The sequence below is a fragment of the Pocillopora verrucosa genome, chromosome 5 (genome assembly GCF_036669915.1).
Source record: "Pocillopora verrucosa isolate sample1 chromosome 5, ASM3666991v2, whole genome shotgun sequence".
Lineage (NCBI taxonomy): Eukaryota > Metazoa > Cnidaria > Anthozoa > Scleractinia > Pocilloporidae > Pocillopora > Pocillopora verrucosa.
The window spans coordinates 19,472,467-19,495,188 of NC_089316.1; the positions used below are offsets into that span (position 1 = coordinate 19,472,467).

At 38.2% G+C, this 22,722-nt stretch overlaps 1 pseudogene; it reads right to left on the minus strand.

Annotated features, from left to right (window-relative positions):
* Positions 1-275: 275 nt before the first annotated feature.
* Positions 276-4,782, minus strand: LOC136280778 (uncharacterized; annotated as a pseudogene).
* Positions 4,783-22,722: the final 17,940 nt, after the last annotated feature.

A 22,722-nucleotide genomic window follows, 5' to 3' on the forward strand; every position in this document is an offset into this window, starting at 1 on the left:
CAGATTTATATAAATATTAGTTCACAGCAAATAATGGAAAATTGGAAAAGAAAAAATTTCTAAAGAGAAAGTGTTACACTGGTCTATTGGACTGCATAAAGGGAATGACAAGATTTCGAGAGTGACTATTGTTTGGTAAAAATTTGTACATCTAGTTCATATGCTATTACACTTGCAGCATGAAATTTATGCAAAAAAATTGGAAGAAATATTTGGATATGTACAAATCTCTGTGCAGTTAACATGACAATTGTTTATCAAATCCTTATAGCAAGTTAGTCATGTTGATAATGCCGTAAAACTGGACTGACATAACAACTTAGACCAGCAGTTGTTGATGGTACAAACACACACCTGCAAACAATGTCACAGCATGGAATACAGATGTCAGATGATGTTTCCCTAACAGCCTGAAAGTGCTGTCCAAGAATGTTCTGTTCAATGAATGACTTAACCAGCATATCATCTTGGTCCTCAAGCTCAAATGAACAAATGTTACCTTTCCTTTCAAACTTAGAAATGAGAGCAAATCCAGTGTTCCTTACAAACAAATAGTACCGTACAAGTCCAAACTCATCATTGACTCCTTCTCGAAACTGAACAATATAACTACAGCTGTTCCCCTTTTTCTTATAAGACAAACTATGGTAGACTTGGTCATCTTTGAGCATTCTGTTAGCCTGGTAGACTTGCTGATCCTCGAGATTTAAGCACTGCACTACTCTATTTGGTATGTCTGGGCTCTTCTCGAAAGGTAAGATGAAAAAATAGTTCTCTCCAGCTTTGTGAAGGGTTTTGTCTTTCTTTTCCACTATATTGTCTTCAATGAAGGCTTTGATTTCCTTAGGTTCTTGTGTTTCGTTCTTAATCAGTGAATTAGAGTTTTGGAACAGTAGAAGATTCTTTACTATCTGCCCAACAATTCCCCTTGTTCCATGAAACTGGCGCTTGAAATGACTAATCATTGCCTCAAACACAAAGCTGGAGTGTAAAATGAGAGGACCATGTTCAAGTACTTGATTTGGAAGGTGGCCTAATGCATGACACGTGTATGTTTGTTCAGACTCCCCATACAACTGTGGTATTAACCGCTGGTAGCTTCGAATGAGAAGTCTGGCAATTTCAATGGCACCATCTGTAATTATGTCATTTGTGAGCAAACGAATTGCAGTTACCAGTAGAGCAAAATGGCAAAAGTAATCATCAGGGAAGAGTGGTTTCAGAATACGCAGGCTTGCATGAAGAAACAAATTCTGGAGTTCCCTATCTTTCCTTCTTTTCAGTTCGCTTAGTGGTCTCAGCTTTCGGTTGAAATCATGCGGAAATTTGATGCTCATCATCGCTTGGTCAATTGCTTCATAGGATTGAGATAAGAATCCCTGGTCACTTTGATTATTTATCCAAGTGTTCAACCTTCGTAGGAACTCACCCGCAAGAACAAGATGCATATAATCTAATAAGATTTGACATGGAACTTTCAGAACACGTAGAAGAGGAGACACACCTTTCACCCCAAATACCGCCTTTCTTGTTCTCTCAGCGGTCCTTGCATGCAAAAGTGTTTGTGCATGTGTTCGACGAGGGGGTTCCTGGTTTTTGTATGGGTAAATGCGGATACTCCCCCTTCCTTGCTGAACTCTTTCTCCTGGATGTAAGCAAACTGAACATCCATTTTTACCATTAAATTGGCAAAAACATAGGGAAGGAGCCTTGGCAACAAGATCAGCAAGATGACCATGCAGATTGATTCTTTCAATGACAATGTTGACAGAGTCTACCTCAATCTGGACTTGGAAATTTTGAGTTTGTTCCAACTCACTAACAAACCTCTCTTGAAAAATGTTGAGGTTTGGCTTTTTAGGGCTGCATGAAAGACCACACACTAAAATATTAGAAAAACAATATCTTAGTTTAGGAGGAAGTTCGACAATGAAGCACTGAATTGGCCACAGATTCATTGACTTGGACTTCACTGCTGGAGCCCCATCAATGTGGTATACCATGGATATCAGCTTTTGAGGATCATCTTTTCCAGCTGTACTCTGATAAACTGAACCGCAGCATATGTCATGGTAGAATCCCTGGCCATGAACATGATCGTTTTTGTAGTCCTTTATTTTGCCCCAGTGTTCTGTGGAGTAATAGATGAACATGCTTACTATAAATCAGTGTAAAGAGAAACTGTTATCAAATACTATGCTTACTGCTTCTCCTGTTAAAATTTCAAAACAAAACAAAGCCTGGTTCCACATATTGTAATGAGTCTACTCAACTTTCTTTGAGGGCTCATTCACAGAGGGTACTTTTGGGATTTAAATTTTTGGGAAAAATTTTAATTTAACAGAATGTGCTACAAATAGCCACACATAAACAATTGACCTCATTGCTTGATGAAGACTAGCAGTATTGCAGTCAAAATGTCTCGATTAACATCAAAAGTGACTCTGTCGTAAGACAAACAAACAAAGTTCATCTCCTAACAGAATGTTGCCTCTAGATTTATGGTCAGAACTACATTTTACTTGCTTGACCTGATAAGTATACACTTACCTCTTCGAATTCTTTGAAGTTGGTCCTTGATGGGGATGAAATAGCATATTTCAATTTCATGATCATTCAGCCTCTGGTCATAACGTGCAAAGCTGCCCTTAGGGCACTTCCCTTCAATTATGGTGCTGCTGCAATTGACACACAATTCACACTTTGAGTAGTGGATATCCATTGCCTCAACCAACTGCTTCTCGAACATGTAATTAGATTAGGGCAAGTTTGGTTTTGGAATGAATGTTTCTAGAAATTTAAGAATGTCATTCCTGGTAGATTTTGAGAATTTGTGCTTATTCGATAATGCCAAGAAAGTTGCTTCAAATTTCCTTCTCCTAATGACTGTGCCTTTGCAAACAGGCTGCTCTCCTGCTGTAATATCATCTTCACTGGAATCGCCTGCATGGTTCTCACTGTCTGAAACTGTTTCATTGCTAGAGAGTTCCTGGTTGGAGTCTGATCTTGTAGAAGTCTCATCCTCTATTTGAAATGCTGTGTCCACCTCTTCATCACTGCCCTCAGAGTCTGCATAGAATGTAAAACAACATTAATATGCAACCAAAATAAATTCCTCAGTTGAATTTTTTTAACTGAAAATATATACAATTAACTAGTGTTAGTTTAAATTTGGAAGGAGAGGGTTTGGGCAGTTTTCAGTGTCTGAAAGATGATAAAAAATAATTTAATCCTTTAATTCTCAAGATCTCATAAGTAATTCTCCTTACTGTCCCCATCACAGTTGTAATGTGATTTTAGTTTGGAGAATTTGGTATTTGGATCAATATTTTAGTGATATTTTCCTTTATTCTCATCACTTGTCTGCTTGATTTTGTATTGATATTGTTAGGAGAAATTCTGTCACACTGAGCTTACTAGGTAATTGTGATACAAAACTGAAAGCCACCGCAGCTGACATGTACATGTAATCAGGCCTTAGAAAAATACCAGTTACAGAACCAAACTAATCAGAATGTCAACTGGATCAAAATCCAATGGGCTCTGAAACATATCATCAAATCTCACAGCATTAGTACTGAGATCTGAGTCGTCCTTAGTCCTTGTGTCTACCTTATGGGTATTTAATTACCTGTCTTTAATTTCGAGTCTTTGCGTTTGTGAAAAAATCTTACTTTGGTTTTCTTACCCCTCTAAGAAAGTTTGAACTTCACTTTCCATAAGCCATACAGATTTCTCAGTGTTTTAGCAGCCATAATGCGAAAAAAATCCGACGAACGACCTTGGATGAAGAATGATGAAGGCTTTGCCATTTACTCATCATCCCGACCGAGTGACGCCAAAAGCGAGTGACATGTCAGCAGCTGATTGCGATATTAAACGCACGTGAAAATTTATCGTATTTTTCTGTGTGTTATTACGGCTTTTCTCAGGGCGAGAAATCCTTAAGTAACACCGTGGTTTATATGAAGTAATGAAGTAGAGAACGCTTAAATCGCGAAATTTAACGCCCTTTTTGATATTTCCCTATGGAAATCGCTAAAATAAAACCCAGCGAAATAACGTCTCGCCAAAACCGCGAAATTGAGGGCCAACAAGGTACTTGCCAAAAAACGAAGAGATGTCTCGGACAAGTCCCTTTAACTAAAGTAAAATCGACTTACCAGTATCATTAATCGGCGGTTTGTAAATGTTCGGTAGATATGGATGTACAGAATCGTCGTTGTTTTCGCAATCCAAGTCTTCAGTGCTTTGCTGTTGCTGCGTTGTCATCTGATTTATTTCATGAAGTTCAATGGCTATAGTCCCGACATCCTCACTGCTTTCTGGTTTGTTCAGTTCTGCAACATCGAACACTTTTTGCACTCTTTGTCTGTAGCTGGAGTTGGAGCTGTCGTGTTCGCTCCAGTTAGAACGCTGGGCTATTCCAGCTCTTCGTCGAGTGCGTCTTTTTTGAAAAATTTCTCCTCGGTCACTTGACTTGGAGCTTTCTTGTTCGCTCAAATTAGAACGCTGGGCTATTCCAGCTCTTCGTCGAGTGCGTCTTTTTTGAAAAATTTCTCCTCGGTCACTTGACTTGGAGCTTTCTTGTTCGCTCAAATTAGAACGCTGGGCTATTCCAGCTCTTCGTCGAGTGCGTTTTTTTGGAAAAATTTCTCCTCGGACGCTTGAGTTGGAGCTTTCTTGTTCGCTCAAGTTAGAACGCTGGGTTATTCCAGCTCTTCGTCGATTCCTTTTTTTGGGGAAAAATTTCATCTCGATCGCTTGAGTTGGAGCTGTCATTTTTGCTAGAAAGAGAACTAAACCCCTGGGTTTTTTTAACATTTCTTCGAAGCTTTAGTTTTTTACAAGAGCTTTGCTCTCGGTCACTTGAACTGCAGCTTTCACTACTCATAGCCTTGTACTTGAATCGCTTGGCTCTTGTAGCCGATCTTCGCTTTCGTTTTCCGAGAGAAGTTTCTTTTCTGTATTGAACTCACATGACAAAAATAAAAATTCCGATCCAAGACATGGTTTCAATCATTGAGTGTGAACTCTTCGTTCTTTCTAACTGACGGGTGCTTGACCAATCACGTCACAGATGTTTCATTAAGTAACGCAGGCACGTGTTTTCCTGTGAGATTAATAAACCAGGTTTGACTCATAGTACGATCAGTCGAGCAACGAGAATTCAACGGCGGTTTTGTTGTGTGGTCAATATTTACCCAAGTGACAATGACGACCATGAGTGAAAGGCTCCAGATTAAAAGAGTTAGGCAGGAATGAAGTAAGTTTCGAGCGAAACTTCTTTTATGCTACGAGAAGCTTTAATTTTAAGTTACAGAACGACTATACGGCGGTGTGAGATTGTTTCTTTTTCTAAAGAATTCCAAGTGCCTATTGATTTGTTTCATTGTGCAGAGTGGTTAAACAAACTGTTTTGGCGGCCTTTACACGATAAATTTAACGACTTGAGGAATGTGTCTTTGAATAAGAGTTTCTAAGAGGGAAGGTTTTTTTGTTTTGGATTTATTTTAAGCATGCGGCTCGGAGAAGGGGCCAAGGTGAAATGAGTTGGAATGTCACAACGAACTTCGGTATAATTTTCCAGGAGAAGTTTCTTTTCTGTATTAAACTTACATGACGAAAAATGAAAATTCCGATCTAAGGCATGGTTTCAATCATCGAGTGTGAACTCATTCATTCTTTCTTAATGACGGGTGCTCGACCAATCACGTTAAAGATATTTCATAAAGTAATGCGGGCACGTGTTTACCCTGTAAGACTAGTATACCACGCTTAAGTCAACGTATAATCAGTCGAGCAACTAGCATTGAAGGACGGACTTGTGGTTTGGCTAATCATTACTCAAGTGACAATGACGACTATGAGCGAAAGACTCCAGATTAAAAGAGTTAGGCAGGAATGTGGTAGGTTTCAATCGAAATCTCTTTTATGCTACGATAAACTTGAATGTTAAGTTTCAGAATGATTCCACGGCGGTGTGGGAATGATAGATTTTGTAAAGAATTCCAAGTGCCTATTGATTTGTTTCATTGTGCGGAGTGGTTGGACAGATTGTTTGGGCGGTCTAATAACGATAAATTTAACGAAGTAAGGAGTGTGTCATTGAATGAGTTTCTACGAGGGAAGGGTTTTTTTGTTTTTATTTTAAGCATGCGGCATGGAAAAGGAGCCATGGCAAAGTGAGTTGAAATGAGTTGGAATGACTTGAATGAAGTGTCACAACAAAGTGAGAAAATTGTTAGGCATTTTCTCTCCTAAAAGTATGATGCGCCCAACGGTATTGCGTTATTTGGATAGCAAAACTTGATGACTTTTTTTGAAGTTTTTGGCGAGCTAAAACTGGGTATAGTTAACAAAAACACAGCGGTGAATATTAACGAAGGATGTTTGGTGCAGTTTAACGAACAGTTTTTACCGCAAATACAATGCCCAATAAATGAAACAGTGACCATTCCACAATGGAGAAAACAATCGGCTACCTCATACAAACTATCTAGGCAGACGCGTCTAATGTTAGATGCGTATGGTTCGTCTGTTAAGACTTAAATCTGTGTGTTGTTGTGGACTAGTTCCAGATGAATTTAATGCATATATTTTGGTCCCCTTATCTTTGAGCTGCACTGTAACTAAATATTTTGGGAAATGAGAAGCTTCGTACTAACCTAAAATCTGAACGAAAAATTTTTTCTTCCTGCATTAGTAGTCCTGTTAAGGCATTTCTACCGTTATTGGAAAAGAAAGGGAAGAACTTCGATGTATGAAATCCACATAAAATTCCCATGAGTTTAGAAAAAATACTTTCAAGTAACGTCAACAAAAGCAAGACATTATCGCACCTTAACAGCTAACAGATGAACAAACCCTCGCATCAGTAAACAGTTCTGTCTGGTGACTTTCCATTTTAAATTGAAAAGAGAGAAAAAATTGCTTGGTTTAATCATTCATGGAAGTGTTTAAAGAAAAAATGATGGACAATCTCAGCTAATTCATTTGCAAAATTACATCACTTATAATTTTTTTTCAGCTTTGTCGTTGCCTTTGGTCAGAGATGATAGGAACTTAACTTTTTTTGTATTTTTGATTTGGTAAACTACCACCTATTCATGAGGATTGTACTTCTTTTTACAGGGGATGATGAGGACTTTGCCCTAGTCCTCTTTGAGGACGAAGACACGTATTCTGTAGTGGAGACATCACAGATTAGAGAAACACACTATGCTTACAATCAAACTGTAAATGTGTTGTGGGGGAAGGGAAAAGATGCAGAGTATTTCCCAGCCAAACTTGTATTATGTGGTACGTAGGCTTTAATCATGCATGCGTACTTACAAAAATTTGTTACTACACGTTTTACTGTTGTATGAAATAAGAGCCTTTTGGAAATAGATTTCCATCAATTTAGGGAATCAAACAACCATACCATGAGGTAGCTCCAAGGAGCCACTGATTTTTTATAAGAAATACAAAGGAAAGTTGGATGAGCCATTTTATTATTGTCCATTAGATTTTGCATTTGCAGTTGTCTTTCTCCTTTGAAATAACATAGAAAATATTACTTATTGTCATTGTCAGGGAGTAAGGATGATTGTGAGAAGGAAGTACTGGACCTCTCCTTCACAAGTGAGAGTGCATCTACTCCAGGAAGTTCAAGTAGTGAAGGTACATGATAAGATCGTTATTATGACCAGCTGAATGGAACGAAACAGAATATTAACGATGTCATTCATTTTTTAAAGAGGTTATAATATCAATGGAAATTAATTGTGAGCACCTTCATGTACTTCATACAGGTTTGGTGAAAGGAAAGAGGAAAAATGAAGGAATGGGAAAGGAAGTAACAGCAAAAAAAACTAAAGGTATTTAATTTGCATCAAGTCTTATGCAATTACCCCATGATAAATTTTATATCACTGCAAAGGTAACACAGATGGAAATTTTAAAGGTATCACCAATATCTCTTAACCCAGGCCAGTTTCCAATTTTTCTTGAGAGAGAAGTTTTTTACTGATATGCATTAATTCCAAAGTCACTTTCCTGAAGACAAGTGCTTAATTAACATTAAGTTTTCAGCCCCAGGGAGAGCCTTTTGTAAAAGGGGAGTAAGCAGTGTTGTTTACTTAAATATAACACAGATTAATGTTTCCTTGGTGCAATTTTAAATGCAGCAGTACACTTGCTTGCCTTCGTTTTTGCAAATTTTGAATACAACATGAAATAAATGGCAAAATGGCTTATTATGAGGGAAATTAGTGGTCAAGAACATGCAGACTCATGACTTATAGGGAGAGGGAGGGCATGCAATTTCAGTTATTCAACAATTATGGGATTTAAATTGAATGAGCTTTGTATGGAAAAGAAATAAAGAGTCTTGTCTCATCAATGAAGGTATTGGAAGTACATTAAGCGAGGAAAAAGAGAAGCTGGAAAGGGCAGTTTTGGCAAATCGCCAGTTTGAATCTCTTCAAAGGTAAATATAATTTCTTCAGCTTAGAGTCATTTCCATAGACTTACAGTGGTATGGCCTATTTTAACAGATTACCAGATTTTGCTCCAAATGCCAGGCCATTAGAAGAGGGTTATACCCTGAGCAGGACTACTACTGACATGATTTAGTGAGAAGAGATTGGACTTAGAGCAATGTTTATATACTAAAAAGACTAATAGCCTTTTAGAGTGTTTATCAGAAGGCTGATCATCAGCTGAATTTATTTGCTCTTTTGCAGGTCTCATGCAACTTTAAATACACATGAAGCTGGACCCTCTGCTAATGTAAGGTTTAAAATCTGTGCCATCCCATTACAAAGTAGCAGATAAAAGTTGTGATTGTAGGGAACTCTTCAGCTTATCATTTTGTGGCTTACACACCTCAACCACTCAACCTGTTTTTGCTGGCTTTGCTTTTGAGCACTATTTCAAATTTTCATTTTTTCCAGCCTTGATTTTATTTTATTGGAGAAGTTGTTTAGTTTGTTGTACAAGCCAGGAATTATGTCTCTCACTTTATACAAACAACATTTGTGTCAAGTCATTATTAGCACAAGAGATTTATAAGCTGGCAGCATTCATAATATTGCAACAGTTCTCAGGAAAAGAGCAATCCCTTTTTGCTGTGGGAAATGTCTTAACTACAATAAGTTATAGCTTCTGACAAGCAACTACCAGTATCAGCCTCCATTTCCAAAACAAAGTCAGATGCAGTTTACTAGGAACACAAACTTGAAACCTAAATGAACAGTGATAATTTAGTTACTTACAAGTATTTGGTATACCTATAATTCCAGGATTTATCTGAAGTAATCATCAGGCTGGATGCCATAGAAAGCAAGCTTGATCTACTAATTAAACAGAGTAAGGGTAAAAAATACCCTGAAGCTGTTACAGATTCCCCTACTCCAATTTCCAAAAAGGAGGTAAGCCTTAACTGAATAGAAGAGGCAAACTTCAGACAAATATAAAATGCTTAAGTCTAATATCCAATTATTGAACATTTGTCCAGGAAGCTTAAGCCAGCAAGGTTAAATTTTTGTTCCTTTTTGAGAAAGAAATTACAAGATTAAGCAGATAATTTGGACCTGTATCAAGAGAGCACTCTTAATTACATGAACAGTTCTATTTGAGTCTATACATCTGTGTTAACCAAATGCTCAACAAGCATGTAGCTTGTACTTCTAAGCAGTAGTAATTCCTTTGCAGAGTGTTGAGTCCATTGGGGTGGAGAGTGATGAGGAAGATTCCGACTTGGTAATTTTTATTGTTTGATATTTTGTTTTGTGAGTTGATAGCCAATAAATTTTGTCTCTTCTTTTACCCAATACTGCCTACAATTAAAGACAATCCTTTGGTTGTACCTCCCCAATCCAGGTCTATAATGGAGTTCAGCTTCTATCTCTTAAGGCACCCCCAAAGGAGCCAACACGGTATGCTACCAGGTTGGTTGGGGTAGTGTTTACGAAGGAGGAAATGTTGGCTGGTATGGTTCCCCCTTTGAATGACAAATATGAGAGGACACCACTTGATCCCGAAAAGATTTCAATTATTCAGGGTAAGTGTTGTCAATTAATTATCAGCAAAATGGACATGAATTAGTAGTTGTGTTGAGATGAGGTTGCAGTTTTGGTGGAAGTGAGTTTGAAAGTCTGTTACAAGTCCACAGATAGTACAATGTACTCATGAAGATAATGAAAAGAATTGTATGATGAATGCCATGACCCACAAGTTCTTTAATTTTTTTTCCTTCCAGGTTGTATTGTAAGGAGATACTCCGCAAAGACTATGAATAAATTGTGGCCTGACATTCGAAGGGCTATCAACCAAAAATGCAATGATTTGAGGAAGAAACAGACGCAATGATTATGATTACTCTTAGATACTGTATTTCCTCAAATTAGCACCCAGTGGCTCTAAAAGTCACCTTCCCCCAAATAAGCACCCACCCTCCTAGGTCATAATATCAAACAAGCGCCCCCCCCCCCCCTCCTCCCTCACTTTCTTAAATAGTAGAGAATAACAAGGAAAACCCATTTCTAGCCGTGGTTTTTATAACTTTTAAGCTTCAAGTACAACAGAATCTGAAAATGTTAATAATTTCTTAATAAGTGCTCCCCTTGATTGAGTGACCTCTTTCTAATTAGCACCCCTTCTTCTAGCCAGAATATGAAATAGGTGCCCAGGTGCTTGTTTGAGGAAATACAGTACAGCTCAGAGGTACTTGGCCCTAAATTTTTAAAATAAAAGTTGTGTTTTGTATTTGTTTTATTTGTTTGGAATGGCAAGTCAAAAAGTGATTGCTTAATAAGACATTCAAAAGTTATATAAAATCAATGTTTAAATCGTGTTTTGTTTCCTTATGGCCTTTTTTAAGTGTTAAAAGAGGAAAAAAAGAGTTAATTTCTCTCTGATTTTAATTAACAGTCATCAACAAAAATTAGGGACTCAAGATAAATAAGAGACTACAGCAAGTCACTTAGACATAGGAATGCTGTGCTTTTTCTACTTAAATTTAAATACTTCTTACCTATAATAATGTAATAATAATCATTAGATACTGAAAAAAAATGTTTCATTCCTGATTAGTCTATTGTGAATGAATTGAAAAATAAGTTATTGAGTGCAATACAGGATTTCCATACCACACACTGACTTGAAATTAAAACTTTTAAAGATAACTTAACAACACTAAACTCTTTAGTAGTTTAAAGAAAACATTTAAATTTGATGTGTCCATCACTGTCTAAATTTCAGTGAATGATCAAATCAAACAATATAATTATTTTAAGGCATTTTCCAACAGGTTGAAAATGTTTTTTTAGAAATGTGCACCAGGAAATTGGACAAAGAGTAGTATTTTTATGAGGTTTTGTTTAGAACATATCATGCATAAAAGCATATCAAACAGCTCTGACATTTCATAATTTATATTGACTCGTTATATGTTTTGAAAGTTTTTCAAACTGTACTCCAATGCTAGGTCATTTAACAAAACTTTCTAAACATCACTGATGCCTTTGAATTAAGAGATGTACTTGACCTCATGTAACTGTTAATTACTGTCACATAAATTTCCCATCTGCTCCCCTGTGCTCACATGTGTCAATTCCTGCAAGAACACTCTGTCAGCCAAGGAAATCATAGAAGCACAATGATATTTTTTAATCCTTAATCTACACACATACATTACCTATTGTCTGTTTTTAACCCTTTTCACTCTAACATCAATATATATGCATATTCTCCATACTTTTCTCTGTGTTCTGACAAGGAAAATTTGCTCAACAGTCATAAGCTTTTTTTTTTTTTGACAAGGAGAATTTTCTAAACAATCAAGGTATTTTTTGTCAGTGGTTTAATTTAATGGATGACATTTGCAAGGCAAAACTAGTTCGTAGTCACTATCTGGGGTTTTAGGATTAGAAGAAGGTAATAATCAAATTATAGAAAAACTGCTGTGCCTGGCCTTTTTGTTTACCTTATGAGAAGACGTTAGTAAAATAGGGATTCTTATCAAATATTATCATGTAATATTTTATATTTTTATCTCTCTTAAGTTTTCTCATTGTTTGATGATGCATTTTTGCGGCAGGCAAAGAAAATTAAAGTGTAGAAACCTGAAAAGAGAGAACAACTGCACCTTTTGCAGTAAAGTTCTGAAACAAGACGTCACAGACAACCCACTCACTTTTTGCCTGGGGCAAAAATGTTACAAGAGGAGACATTTAGTCTCTGTCGGTAAATACATATATTTACAAGCCCTTTTTATAAGCCCTCGGTTAAAGGCTCATCTAACTTTAAACCAAAAAAAAGCATCAAATTATAAGCCCCCCCCCCTCCCTCCCCCGATATAAGCCCTGTTCCAGCTTTTCTTGTTTCTACAATACCAAAGTAGGAAAGGCCTCGGTGCTGTGACTTGGACATGGAAATTGTAATGGTAGAAGAGCAAAGATGAACTTTTGAGAGAAAAGTCTGTTTTCTCAGTTTTGCTACGTACCAGTTTTCTTCATGTTGCTAGTGTTCTGTGCCAACTGTATTGAAACTAATTTGATTTATTGTGACGTTTTGAATCCTAATTAAAAACGAGTAAATACAAAACGTATTTTGATCAGCACTGCACTAGCCTTCTATTCCGGTTACACGTTCCCTCGGGCATAGGCCCCTCTGTTAATAAGCCCTCCTAAAACCCCTTACGAAGTTGTATAACCCCTGAGCTTATAATCGGCAGGTTTGTTTTTGTTATGGAACTTTAAGGCTTTGCCTCAGAAGTAATGGTGTTATTCTTAACTCAAAATTTTGATTCCGTTTTGATTGACGTATAAAATCGAATAGAGACGTCGGCGAGTTGGTCTTCAATCCAGTACAACTTGTTAGAAGTTGAACATATAGAAAAGTGAAATATCTTTAGTAAAAAAACAATTTTTTTTTGTATAAGGATTTCATGGCGAATAAAGCAAGGTAAACATCGCTAATTACTATAAAAGCTTCAGTCGCGAACGAGTTAAATTCTCAACGTTCCCTCTCGTAACTTAACACCGGGTCACACAATGCGTGACGCTTTCATGAATCAATCGCTTGCTTTTTCTCATGACGTGAGCTCGGGACGCCTGTGCGTAAAGATATTTACATAATTGCTGAGGCGCATTCTGCCAGCATAGGTTAACTGTGCCTACATTGCTTATTTCTTCTTCTTCTTCTTCTGAGTCAGTTCTCAGGTCGCCGTTAAAATTAATATTCATGTCTAATCCATATCGGGGTATTTTTTTAAAATAACTGCAAGTGTCAGTTTCCTTTGAAGCCTACAAACAAAACGAGTTGCTTTCAAATTCGTGTTGTGGAGGTTCCTGACTGCATAGCAAAAATTCAAATAGCCTCCCTTTGTTAAAAATGGTTGTTCGGTTGGCTGATGAAGCTTATTTTCCTCGTGTGACAGTCATGTCACGTCGGCGAAGGATAAATTAACGCGCGCAAAATAATGCAAAGGTTTGATAGCGGAAATTTGTTTCCTTTTTTTTTTTTTTTTTAATTGGTTTTGCGAGCCAAGAATAAAGACAACGACTTTTTCAGCATTTATTTCCTAAAGAGCAACATAGATTACGTTTTTCAGCTAATTGTTGTACGCGTGACTTAAACGCATCACGCGATTAAAATTATTGTCTTAGCTCTGAATTTATTTACAACAACGCTTAACAGCAGCTGTAAAAACCTTTACTTTTCTGTGTATTTATTCTCTGCTGCTTATGTGGATAAATGCGATCAGGCTCTTAAAGTGTAAAGGGACAATCAATATTCAGGTACTTAATGTAATAGCCTTAACCCTTAGCAGTCAATTATTTTATCCTTCTTGCAGCAAAATTGTTAATTTAAAGACGGTGAGCAATTTTTTTCGGTGTATCGCAAAATAATTTTATTTGCGGTACATATGTCGATTCTGTTGATGAATACGTGTTTGCTTTGCGCTCTAATGGAATATTTATTCTTCACTATTTATCTCTGGAACGTATAGTCTGTTACTCGATCCGTCTAGTTTCTTTAGGTTGTGTGATATCACCGAAAAATGAACTGTACGATGAACTTTCTTAGTGCTGTCAAATCAAAGAATACATAGCACTTCGGTAAAACTGATCAAAATTAATTTTTTCTCTATAAACATTACCACAATGTCGTGTAAACTGCTGACGAGAATCAAAAACAATCAACTTGTTAAAATGTCCAAATGCTTAGCGAAACACATCGAGATTTAGTGGTAAGATCTTCGGATTTCAGATGGAAAATCTGCATGGGAGCGTCCACTTTGAATTGTTGTTTTACATTTAATATAAAACAACAACAAAAAAGAGGAAAAATTGGCGATTAATTCGTAAAACCAAAAATTTGAAAGTCAAATGAAAACTGAGTTGGAGACAAGAAGCAGTCAGCTTGTGGATGATGCGGGTTCTAAAAATTACTAATTTTCCATTTTTTTTTCTCGTCGACATGAGCCTTTCTTTCCTCAGCATCAATGAAAAAATAGAAAAAAAGAAAAACATTCTTTGTCCACATGCTCTTTAGGAAGACGTAATAACTACTAGAGTTTCAATAACTTTTAGTCTATAAATAACTTCCCTAGTCTATAACTGTTTACTTCCAAACAATAAACTCTTAATTCTCTAAACCATACCGGAGCTTTCTCAGGAAAGAGGGTAGTGGGAAAAACGCGATTCATCAAATCCCTTGTTCCTTTTTCAACGAGTGATGATAAGAATGCTCGTCCTCTGGCTAGGTATTAAAAATAGGTCCGCAATGCGTACATGTGTGGCTCACGAAATTTAGCAGCTTTTTGTCTCATTGGGTTTCTATAAGAAGAGCTAATATCTGATTACCATTAGAGAGTTTTCAATATTAATCCTGTTCATTAATAACACAAGATAACTAGCATACAAAAGTCCCGAAATGTTCATTCTGAAGATGAGTTATTGGCCAAACTTTGGTTTGGAGGTCTCATTTTGACAACAAATGCTGCACATGTAAACCGAGGATTTTAGGAACTGAAAAAACATCAGCATAATCTTCCATAGTGATCTGAGAGATTCAGTCACGATTATGTTTACGTAACGAAGTGGAATTGACTTCTGAAGTTTGTTGGTTGCGTGTCTTTTCCAAGGAAAGTGATGTGAAATAAACTCTAGGGAAGAATTTCATATGAATATTTTTGACATTTTGTGTACCAGTACACAAGGACAAAACTTTGTAGAAGGACAGGGACATTCGGGAAATGATGTAATCTAAACTAGAAGCTATTGGGAGCTTGTTTGGTTTGAATGTGTGACTAATTTTGGACAATATATATATGTGAAGTAACACAATGCTGAGTGTAGGTTTTTTTTGTCCATTAGGGTATAAAGTTCAACTTTCAGTTGGTTGAGAGCAAAACGTTTACTATAATTATTGTATTTAGGTTCTGTGGGACTGTATTTTCAATAAAGAATACAGAAAAATTTAGTTGAGGTAGGTAGATATGAGGTTGCAAATGGAAGAGTCTAGGGAAAAAAGATAGGTGCATTACAAGATCAGAACATAAGCAGTATATTAATGTATCATATGTTGAGTTAAGTACTCTGAAGTAACATTACATTAACGTTGCTAATAATTTTTAACCCAATACCTGGAGGTTTTATTTAACAGAAAGTTCAATAGAGATAGTGTCACCATAATAGATTTCAGGAACAGTAATCAGAGACATAACTTAAACACAGCAGAGCAATGTACAGGCAAGTGCATGATGGTATCATATGATTTAAACTACCAGAAGCTTTCAAGTTTTCTTATTATTGAAATTGTAATTTCATGCCAGTGAGTCTACCAAATTCAAGTTATGGGGAAAAATGTATAGGTGAACTTGACATCATCATGCAAATGGTCAACTTCACATCATCATGCAAAGTGCTAATCTACCGTACAAAAAGGTCCAAAACAAACATGGTAAGCAACTGAACTTCATGTATCACTTTGCGTTAGAGCACACAAGAGGACGTGTGAGACCTGTTTCACTCTCATTTGCTAGAACAAGATTGAATTTCTGGTACCAATCAAAATTCAGAATGACTGTGACAGTTTGGAACTGATCTGTTAAGACTGTGCTTTTAAGGGGTCTACAGATGTGATAAGAACCCTGGATCTCCGAGGATACCTGATGGCTAACTTTTAACTATAAACGTAACAAATGTCAGTTCCATTGAACTGTCTTCATAAAAACTCAACAAGTCTAAGCTACATGTAAGTTAATTAAAGTGTACTTTGGTATTCTAAATAAGCAGAAGTAAATTTTTCACAAACAACAAATGTTGAGCTCATAGCATGTGTGCAGTTATTTTCAAAGTATTTGAAAAATTTAAAAGTGCTTATCATATGAGAAATCATGTTATTAATTATTCATAATGTATACATGAAAGATACACATTCACAGGAAATCAACAAACTGATGGCAGATAAATTTGACAGTATTGACTAAATGAAGTGTGTGCCATCAAAATTTGTCCTTCAGCTGAATTTTTGCTCAGGAACGCAATTTTATTAGTGTTTATCAATATACATAAAAGTATCCAAGCTTTTGTTTATTTTTGTCAGCTACAGCATGTATCAATCAGAACAACCTACTTTGGGTAAATCTGATTGGTTTCTCATGTGATCTATTATTGCTGAGCCTAGTTTATATTATTTTGTACATGAGTTATTACTTTTTCACTGATGATAAATGAAAAAGGCACCTAGCTATTTTCAGCTAATCAAAAAAGTGTAATTTTTCATGTATATCAGTATTGTGATGAATTCACCAAACCAAACAAAAAGCTGAAAAGGAGGTGCAGTCTACCAAATAAAGGCCTAATACACATGTATTGCTACCAAGTATAGATACCAATGCTTATCTGAACCATTATGAAGAGAATCTAGAAGACTGCCAAGCTTGAAGGAAGTCATGAAATGTTAAGGTCTGAATAATTCTGGCCATAACTTGGAAAACATAACATTAAAGCACTAGGCTCCTATTCATATTTTAATAAAAGAGAAACCACTTTGTTACTGAATTCCAATAGATTACTCCCCAAAGTTTGGAATCAATCACAATAGACATTTAGCACCATGTTAAAGACAAACTGCAGTTTCAAGTTAGGCGTTAGACGTTTGTGACTTTTATTGGTTTAGCTATGTAAACATGAAAGTATAATTTCATTTAAAGGGGCCGTCAAATCGAATTGCCAGACAACAGCAGTGTCTGATTTTCTAATGGCAACAAAAAAGTCCTATTTTCACTCACTGGCTAAAAATTGTTTATTCTATTTGTATTCAATGACATGTAATGCCATGGGGTGGCAGGGTATTCTGCAGTTTAACCAGAATTTTATCTTAGCATTTACTAAAAAGACTGGTTGAGTAATTTTCTCACTGAGCATGTCGCATAAACAGAAATTCAGGATAAAAAACATTCCAGTAAATGACTTACGTGAAATGTGACTGCATAGAGAGTCAATAATGACTCTCAAGTTTCAATGTGGCACAACCTGCACTAAAGGTCCAGACCGTGAAATGTTGGCCTGTGAGAGCACAACTCCACGCTGTAATCCACTTAGAAGACAAGCCGACTGTAGGTAAAAGCCAAAAGGGACATAAAGCCAAAAGGGACATTTTATGTGCTAACAAATTCTTTCCTGGCTTTTTTCCTTTTCTGATTTTGCAATTTTCTAGGACAACTTTTAGTGCAATTAAGCAAAGTAAATTGATATTGAATATAGAAAGCTAGAGACTTCATATAAGTAAAGAGTACAAACCTTTTAATACATTCCCCCAAAGAATAGGATCATGGTATTTCATAAACTTGAGCTTAATATTCTGAGAATTAACAAACACCATTATGAGATTCATAATTTGAAGGAAACTGTCCAATGAGTTACATCTATCAACTATCCTATTACAGAAAGTTTTTTGATTAGTAAAAGAACGCTTCACAGTAGGCACAGTCGTCTGGTAATTTGTTATATAGCAAAATGAAGAAATTAGAGGTGGCGATGGAGAAACAAATCGAAAATTTTGGAAACCTACTTGAAAGCGCGTAAAAGCGCAAAATACTGCAAAACCAAAATGTCATGCCGGTATAACATTACCCTCAGTCAGGCTCTGTAGCGGTGGTTGTCTGTAAACAAGTGCACGAGTGGGAGACATTCCATTGCTACCTTCTAATGTTATAGATTTTGTGATGTTGTCCACTCAGATGGTCCTTATGTTTTTTCGGTTAGCTGGTGAAGCTTATTTTCCCCGTGTGACAGGCATGTCACGTCGGCAAGGGATAAATTAATGCGCGAAAATTAATGATAGTGGAAATTTGTTCGCCTCTTTTTTATAAATTGTTCTAGCTAGCGAAGAGTTAAGACCTCAACTTTTTCAGTATAAATTTCTACAGAATAACATTGTATCAAGACGTCCTCTCGAAAATACAGAGTAAAAGTGCGCAGAGTTCACAACAACATGCTACATATTTTTTAATGGTGAGCACGTGCTCTCGCTTCCTCTTACATACGGGAAATTAGTAACTGACGTAATACGTCACGCCACATGTCACATCCTCCCCAATATAAAATGGGTAGACAAACAAAAAAAAAACGAAAAAACTGGAACATGCACGAGAAACCTTAAACAATAATAAACTGGAACATGGACACTATGTGCGAAAGTGTCTCAACTGGTAATAAATGTTCAATTTTGAAGAACAAATAGAAGGTTCGGTGTTAAGCCTAACAGGCAATGTCCACAAGTTGCTTGTAGGTTGGTCACGCTACAAAGTCCTTAAGGTATGAAGGTCTAGTGACCAGTCTTCCTGACTGGGTTCTAATCCCTGAGTCCAGCTCTTTGTAGGGTTCACTACATGGTAGGCTTTTAGAGCCTGATTCTTTGCGAAGTGAGGGCTCATCTGGCTCGTCAGTGCAGCTTGACATTTGTGGTGGCTCAGTAAGGGTATCCTCAGGAGGCAATTTGCTGGTCCTTCTTCCATGGCCTAACATGTTGCTGTCTGGTATTTGCTGTGATTCACCACTAGTTGCTTCAGGGCGTGACTAATTAGTCTTCTTCAGATGGGCTCTCTTGCGCCTATAGGAAGATCCATCTGCTGTCTCAATTTCATATGACCTTTCGTCAAGTCGTTCAACAACCACTCCCCTCTTCCATTCCTTTTGCCCCAGTACAAACGGTTTCAGCCTCAAATTGTCTCCCTCATTCAATTCAGGTAAGTCATGGGCATCAGAATTGTAGTATCGAGCCTGCCTGTTTTGAACATCTTTCAGCTTCTCTCTCTCGTGACTAGAGCTCAGGGTTCTTGGTTCCAGGAGAGAACCAGTTGTGGGAAGTAATGTCCTTGTCCTCCTATTCATAAGCCTCTGAACTGGACTACTTCCGATTCCTTGAGATGGGATATTGCGCTCAGCCAGTAGTCCTAAGTAGAAGTCATTGCCACCTTTAGCAGTTCTACGGAGGAGTTTTTTAGCAGACTTCACGGCAGCCTCTACTTTGCCGTTAGCCTTACTATTGTAATGAGAGGTGACCCTGTGCTCAATGTCCCATTCTTTTGTAAGCTTTTGGAACTCTGCAGCTACAAATTGGGGGCCATTGTCACTAACAATTGGGCCTTGAGTTTTCTGACCACAGTTCCAGAATCTGTGTTGTGTAGCCAGTCCAGCTCCCAATAACCACTATAGTAATCGACCGTTACCAAGTAATATTTCTGGTTTAGGGTGAAGAGGTCCACAGCAACTTTTTCCCAAGGCCTCTGGTATGTCATGACTCATGAAGGTCTCTTTCCCATGAGAAACTTCAAATAATCTCCAGTCTCACAAGTCGAGATCCAGCGCTTGAGTTCAGAGTTCATACCAGGCCAGTACACACTCTCTCTCGCTCTCTTCAAACAGCCTTCTACACCAGCATGCGACGCATGTATGTCTTTCTTTATCTCAGCTCTCAGCATTTGAGGCACAACAAGGCGCTCCCCTTTAAACACCAGCCCATCATAAATACTAAGTTCATCTCTCATGCTGTAGTAGGGGGTCAGCTGAGGTGAGATCTTTGACCGATCCTCGGCCCATCCCTTCAGTATGGTGTCCATACGTAGTCGCAGGGTTTCATCCTTGCAGTCTCGAGTTGGACTTTCTGTACCCTCTCTTATCGCATGGGTAGGAATTGGACCTTATTGACAGACTCAAATTCACTGGGGGTTGATTGACCATCAGCTGGGAGAAATGATCTGTTCATCATGTCTGCCAGAAGTTGGGTATGGCCAGGGGTGTACTGGACGTCTATGTCGAAGACCAGGCTTCTGAGGAGCATACCTTGTAGGCGTTTTGGTGCCCTATCAAGTGGTTTCTTGGCGATAGACTCTAGAGGCTTGTGGTCTATTTTGATGACAACATGACGCCCATAGATATACTGATGCCATTTCTCAAGTGCAAAGACAATTTCCAACATTTCTTTTTAGATGGTTGCATAGCGGGTCTCTGGATCCGTTAAAGCTCTACTAGCATAAGCAAGGGGGCGACCTTCTCGCATAAGGACCACACCAAGCCCTAGGCTACTGGCATCGCCCTGTATGACAAGTTCCTTGTCTGGGCTGTAGTAGGCAAGAACTGGAGCTTGAGTGACAATTGCTTCACGTCATCGAAAGCTTTCTCTTCAGCATTTCCCCAGTACCATTCGACTCCTGTCTGGGTCAATCTCCTAAGTGGATCCATGACTTGGGAAAGTCTTGGCAGGAATTTAGCAAGGTAGTTAACAGTGCCATTCAGTCTCTCAATTTTTTCCTTGGTCCCAGGCGTTTTTAGTTTCAAGATGGCTTTGACTTTGTTTGGGCCAGGTTTCAAGCCATGTGCAGTCAGCAGATGTCCCATGAAATCCACCCGTTGTACCCTCAGCACCACTTTGTCCCTGTTGAGCTTGACGGACTTCTGCCGGCAACGTTCCAATAGCAACGAGAGATTCTTGTCATGATCTTGCCTGGCGTCATCAAGAGTGTCACCAATACCATAAATCAAGATGTCATCTGCTATGCAGGCAACACCCACAATTCCTTCCAGAGCTTGGACCAGACGCTTCTGGAATATTTCCGAGCTTACGGAAAGTCCAAAGGATAGGCGGTCCACCTATACCTCCCAAAAGGGGTTGAAAATATGGTAAGCATGCTAGAGTCTTCTTCCAAAGTACAGTGCCAATATCCATGACTAAGGTCAACTTTGCTGAAGATTTTGGCCTTGGCAAGGTCAGGAAGGATGTCATCAAGGAGTGGTAATTGATAGTGTTCCCGCTCTAGCGCAAGGTTCAAAGAACGTGGGTCTATGCAGATGCGTTGGCTTCCGTTCTACTTGGTGGCAATTGCCATCTGATTTACCCAGTCAGTGGGCTCATCCACTGGAGTGAGAACTCTTGCAGTGTCTAGCCTGTCAAGTTCTAGTTTCACTGGTTCTTTTAACTCAATAGGCAGTCGTTTTGGCGGGCAAAGTATTGGTTCCACATCCGAGTTCAGTGTGTGTCACACAGAGCCAGGCAGGGTTCCGATGTCCGCGTTGAAAATTTCAGGAAATTCATCTAAGATATCAGTGCTATCTACTACTCCACTGACATGCTCAAACTGGTCATAGTTGACTGTGATGAGGTTCATCTTTTCAGCAGCCTTGCGGCTAAGCAGGGGGGTGAGCTGTTTGTCAACAACGGCAAACTTTACCATGTACTTCAACAGTGTTTTTGGGTTTTCAAAGAGCAGCTTGCAGGTTTCAAGCGCTTTCATCTTCACTTTGTTCCACATTTTCAGGGAGATATTAGAAGGTTTAGTATGGCTGTCATCGGTGTGGCTTTTAGGGATATACAGAAAGTAGCTCCACAGTCCACTTGCAGACTGACTGGCTTGGAGTTAACGAGCATTTCACAATAAATGGGCTTGTCTTGTTTTTATCGAACACCATTAACAACGACACTAAGAGTCTTAATTGAAGCCACGTACGAGTCAGAGTCTGAAGGGTTAGAGTCTTTACTTACCGAGTGAACTTTTTCTTTTCGCTCGCAAATCTCCAAGCCCTTCCAGTGATTCATTTTACCACAGACACTGCACCTTTTACCCCATGCAGGACACAGTTCCTTTTTCATAAGATGAATTTTTAAGCAGAATTTGCATTTGAGCTTTCGTGATTGGGAGTTACTCCTGTAAGGTAAATGGTCGGGACGGTCACTCCGTCTCCCGCTCGTCTTTGGAGGGCCCTTTGCCTTGTTAATCCAATGAACTTTTTCCACCTATCGCTTGCATATGAGTTGTGGCGCCCTCCGAGGTTCGACAAATATCGATACACTTCTTTAGGTCGAGCTTTCTTTCCTGAAGTAGACGTTTGAGAGCATCCTCCTTTCGGATCCCAAGGACTATGCGGTCTCGTATCAGAGAGTCTTTCATCGTCGGGTATGTGCAGAAATTACATGTGTCGGTCATGTTTCTGAGGGCTGTCAGGTAAGCATCGAAGTTTTCACCAGCTTCTTGATTGCGTTGGTTGAATTTGAAGCGCTTGTACGTCTCGTTTACGTCACCGGAGAAGTATTCGTCAAACTTAACGATTATCGTGTCGACCTTGCTTGAATCTTCGCTCGCAGTGAACTGAAATGCGTTGATTTTCCAAGGCGCTCTGCCCGATGGTGCAAAGAAAAAGAGCCTTCTGGTATGCCTCTCCTTGCATT